Source organism: Nuphar pumila, chromosome 9 (genome assembly GCF_984573655.1).
Source record: "Nuphar pumila chromosome 9, dmNupPumi1.hap1.1, whole genome shotgun sequence".
NCBI lineage: Eukaryota > Viridiplantae > Streptophyta > Magnoliopsida > Nymphaeales > Nymphaeaceae > Nuphar > Nuphar pumila.
In genome coordinates this window covers 1209472-1215471 of record NC_143257.1, presented here as the reverse complement: position 1 = coordinate 1215471, position 6000 = coordinate 1209472, and positions in this window count along the sequence as shown.

The window sequence follows — 6000 nt, the reverse complement described above, 5'->3', positions numbered from 1 at the left end:
TATCTGGTTACATCCGACCCATTGACATCCCTAATCCCTACTCCATTAAATCCTATACGTAGGATGGTATCCGTCTCCAGATTTTGTAGTTATGCTGCAAATGGTGTTAGAGTACCTTTTCCACAAATACATTGGGGCCCAATTATCGGTGTGTATTGGCCAATACTCATCGTATGGGTTGAAAATTGATACATCTTCACCCTTTAATAGGTTATTTTTAATAAGTGCAAAAAAACACTAAACAATAAATGTATTTTCATTACTGTAAAATTAATTTTAATTGTTTTAACATGTGTCATGTTATGATTGACATTTAATATTTTTTTATTATGAAAAATGGTCATATTGTATGACAAAAAAGACACGTTTTTTGAAATGCCTTAAAATTTTCAAATATGTTTGTTGTCCAAAATCATAAATATTGTTAATTTTATTATATTTTTAGCCCTTGCACCTATCATTTTCGGTGTGAATTTTCTTCATATGTGATGTTTTGAGGTTCGAGTTTAAACAAAATATATAGTTTTTTTATTTGCAGTTATTACATTTTTTATACAAAGTAACTCAGGTATTTGTGTAATTTGTCGATTCGAGTTTGAAAAAAATCACATATTTTTATGTGCATTTCTGAATTTTTTTATATAAAGTAACTTAAGTATTTTTGAGGTTCAAGCTTAAAAATAATAATAATATTTTTTTATGTAAAGTTATTACATATTTTATACGAAGTAACTCAGGTATTTGTGTTGTTTATCAGTTCAAGTTTTAAAAAATCACATATATTTTATGCAAAGAAACTTAGGTATTTGTGATGTTTGTAGGTTCGAGTTTATAAGAAAGTTCAACAAACAAATCTGGATTAAGTATTTTCATAAGAATCTTCAATGCCCTAGGAGGACACGCACAAGGAGATAAGGCCGGTCGATTGACTTTAGCTATTCAATGCCCTAACCAAAAGTAGGGTTGAGCCTCTTGCAACTTTACAATTTCATTTACGAAATATTTTATAATTTATGAAGTTTTTATGGAGCTTCCCTTGGCCTATAAAAAGAGGCTCTCATTGTTACCATAAAACAATAAATAGAAATGATTGGAATGTTTGTCGCTCACTCTAGTTAAATGTCACTTGTATTCCAGTTTGTTAAGAGGATGAAGGGCAAGCCCCCGTACGTTGGAGTGAAGACCGGTAGTCAAATACTACGAGTGATGCCCTTGTGACGTGTTTGTTGCCAACTTTGAGCTTGCGTCGATAAGTTTAGGAGAAGTTAAACTTGCGTTGTCCTGTGACCCTTCTCATACACAATCTGATTTTCACAATGTATTAGAGTGGATGCTCCCCTAATTTTTAGAGCAAGTTGGTTTAAACCGCATAGACGATACTCTCCCTCTTTTTGCCCGAGAGTTATTAGCAATTGTTGTGATCAATCAACGTATACAAGTTAGTTTTTTTTTAGTAGTAATACAACAGAAACAAAAGGTTGCGCTTAAAGAATCGTCTTTGACAAATTTTCTCCATTTTCTCATGAGGCGATATATGGTACATGCATATTATATTTGAATGAGTACACTTATGAAAGAACAAACAAACGAACTTGCAAACTTCACACTTACATCACTTGCCATCCAAGCGTCTTCGTCAAAATCAAATTCTTTTTTCTCTGTGTTAGTCTCTTGCATATCCTATACCTCGGGCATAACAACTAGCGTTGAGGGTGAGGCTTTGTAGGGTTGACGTCTGCGATGTCTCTATTTTCCTTGAATTGTCTTTATACTCATTGCGAACTACCTAAGATATATATACAACACATATGACATTTGAGTTCATTAATAAATACTCCATAAATATAAAGAAACAAAATTTATTAAAGAAAAAACTAACGAATACAAGTGACACAACAAACTAAAGAATAAACATATGATTTAATGTGCTTTTGCCTATTGTGGCCAAGCTCACCATATATACTACACTTGTATGGCACATCCTTGTTTGTTATCCATATTTTATTCTTAGAGCACCCTAGTTTAGGACCCACGTTTGGTGATAATAGGGGAATAGGTTTCGGATAAGCGACGTGTGGCACATCATCCACCATCAGCATGAATGAATAGTTATTATATGCAACGTGGCACGAGTCAACAATGTACCACTTGTCGCAATATTCATCTGGTTGTTTGCTTTTGTACAAAATGCACGTGATCGCATGTTTGCACAGAATCCCGCTAACTTCTCACTCTCTATAACTGCACTCTTGACTCTCGAGATTAACATCGTAACCAATATCTCGATCGCGGGCTTCATATTGACGCTTGAGGCAATGCACTACTTGCACATGTACTTTTTGTGCATCTTTCTTACCTTTCTCAAGCTTTTCTTTTACGTTGAGCACCACAATAATTTCTGACATGTTTTACCCATCAATCCTTCTTTGCTCATAAAGTTTCTCAACATGAGATAAAACTTTTTTTATAAGAAGAATCAGGGGCTTGTCACATATTATGAGAATATACGCATTGAAGCTCTCCGCTATATTATAGGTTAAGCAATTATACCTCTTAGTTGAAAACTCATGGTTAGCCCAATGTTTGTTTGCAACATCTTTTATGACATATGTGTATATGTCTTTACGTTGGTTGTTGATCTTGTCAAGAAAGTATGTACATTAAGCTGTCATGGTTGCTCTGGCTCCCCTCCACCAAAGTGGTACAAGTGATTGACCAAAAATAATTTTAAAGTTGTTCGTGAACTGCTTCATGCAATATTCAACATGACAATTAGGTCATACGAGGTGGACAACATATTGCAGCCCAAGGTACCTATATGAGATGACTTTCAACCGTTGTTTAGCTCTAGGGTTCTCAACATTGTAGCGATCCAATTGTCGTTTTACCTGTGACAAAAACCATGCCCATAAATCCTTCAACTATCTATCGACAACTGCAAATGCAAATCAAAAATATCTAACTGTAAGGATCAATATTATGTGCCAACAATAATATACTATGTTTTTTTCTTTTTAAGAAGGTGTCGTCTAGCAGAAGAACTGTACAATATCCTTTAATAAACTTATCAATGTATGGACAAAAAGATAGGAGCATATACATAAGTCGATTTCAAGTATCGGTCTCAATGACCACCCTCGATCCTCAGTTAATCATCTTTAAGTGATGGCAATATGCGGGAAGCAACCGAAAGAAGTTTTCAAATGAACCATATATCTCCACTTTACCTACTTTCCATCTACGCCATGCTTGTTTATAACTAAGTTCCACACCTTCCTTGCAACTTATGCCATTCATGTTTTCTCTCGGAGTCATCTTCGAATTATTGTGTAACCGTCTGTGAATAACACATGAAACTCACTTGGAAGACACATTTTTTGCTACTATATTGCCCAATGATCCATCACATGTATGCTCGTTTTGATACTTATTCACTTAAAGGAATGGTGCTCCTCGCACCTTTGTAATGTGGATTCTCCAGGTGCAACAATCTTATTCTTCAGGTTCTTTTGTGTGCATACAATATTTACTCTATTGTTGTAGCTCTTCTTGAATTTTATTTTATAGTTGTTATTGATCACATGATCTTTCAGAAATTTATGACAATGATCGATATCATTAAACCTTTTGCCGATAGCAACCTTAGATCGTTGAACTTTGTTAATGGCCACTAAAATTATTCGCAATTGTCAAGTCTTTCCTTACGTAGTTGTTCATACAACTGAGATACCTCGACATCAAAAATTGTCAATTGCTCTTCCACGAAAGAGAACCCATCCATAGAGAACCTAATAAACCCTATACATTAAAGTACAAACCTAAAATATTTATAAAACCCAACAAATGCTCGCAAAATCCACACAACATACCAACATTTGAGCTTTTGAGAGGTCATATGTGCATTATTGTTGAGATACAAATCACTAGGTGCCCAAGTGGCTCCACATCCTTTTTAGTGATCATTTTATACACCCTTAATTGTTCATGAAAGTTCTTCGTTGTTTGCAGGTTCAACATTTATATTCTTAATCGATTCGAGCAACTGCATGTTGTTCACTTGTATAACATTACTATTGCTTATTATTTGAGATAATTGCATGTTTGGTTCATCAACATCATTAATTGCTTGCGACAATTTGATGTTCAGTAATATATTAACCTCAATAGATTGTTCTATATCTCTTTCAATTGCTTATTGTTGTACTATGCGAACCAGTAAGTAAACACCATCACTAAATGACATCCATTCTATATCATTGTCATAAAAAATATCTACCCAACTTGGTTCATCAACTATGAACAACAAATATGTATACTGAAGGCTGATTAACTCTTATCTCAATCTTGTTGTTCGAGACAACCTAACTACTAATTCATTAAAGCTAATGTTTTTGGGGATCATTAAAGATCTACAACTACAATAATTAGCAACACGATAATGCACTTTAAGAGATACTGAAGTTATCTTAACTGCCTATACCAATTGCATAGAATATATAATGTCTATTGAGAACACAATACATACAACAACCACTCTGCAAAGCCAACTATTCCCATTGACACCTTGTGCATGACCAACACAAGCCCTATTATACATATATAGAAAAATAAGAAATTTTATAATAATAGACAAGCATCTTCAAAGAAGTAAAAATATTAATTTTTTATGCGATAAAGCAGCTTCAAAGAAAATACATATCTTCAAAACAAACATATTATATTATTTCAGAAAAAAACCCTAAACTATATGTGCGGCGAGGATTTTGGGGTCCACAGGTTGAAGATTACAAAGAACTCACTTTTTAATCTAACAAGAGTCCATGAAAGAATGTCATACCATCATCGAAATCACAAGAAAAGTCGATAAACTCAAAAATTATGTGAAGGGAATTTTTGGGACCACAAAAAACCCTAGATTTTGTTCTTAAAAAGAAGCAAAATTTTTGAGATGTTGGTGCCAGGTAGAAAATAACCATTAGCAAAAATAACTCGGATCAATACCCGGTACCAGCATCTTAAACGTAAAAAAGGGCACGCAATTTAAATTTTAAAGGACATTCGTAGATTTTTATGTGACATTATATTTTTTTATGTGAAGTAACTCAAGTATTTGCGTAGTTTCTCAGTTTGAGTTAAAATAAAATTTCATAGTTTTTTAATGCGAATTTAAGATTTTTTTATGCAAAGTAACTCAGGTATTTGCGATGTTTAGAGGTTTGAGTTTAAAAGATAGTTTGCTTGCATATATTTTATATGACGTTACTACAATTTTATGCGATGTAACTCAAGTATTTGAGAGGTTTGTTGGTTCGAGTTAAAAAAATTCTAGATTTTTTATGCAATGTTATTACATTTTTTATACGAGGTAACTAAATTATTTGCAATGTTTGTCATATGGAGTTAAAAAAAAAACTGCAAATTTTTTATGTGAGGTAACTCAAGTATTTGCAATGTTTATTGGTTCAAGTTAAAAAAGATCATAATTTTTATGCGACATTATTATATTTTTTATGCGAGGTAACTCAAGTATTTACGAAGTTTGTCTATTTGAGTTAAAAAAAATCATTGTTTTTTTATGCAACATTATTATATTTTTTATGCGAGGTAACTCAATTATTTATGATGTTTGTCGGTTCGAGTAAAAAAAATCATAGATTTTTTATGCGATGTTATTATATTTTTTATGCGAAGTAACTCAAGTATTTGCAATGTTTGTTGATTTGAGTTATTTTTTTTTTTACAGTTTTTTTTATGAGAATTTAGGAATTTTTATTCAAAGTAACTCAAGTATTTAAGATGTTTGTCGGTTTTACTGATTTTATGCGAATTTGATAATTTTTTAATACACGATAACTTAGGTATTTGCGAGGGTGGAGTTTCTAGTGGAGATAGAGAAAATTCGCCTATAGAGGAAATTCACATCGAAGATGATAGGTGCGAAGGCTAAAAAGGTCATAAAAATAATAATAAATTTTTTATTTTGGATAACAGACGAATTCG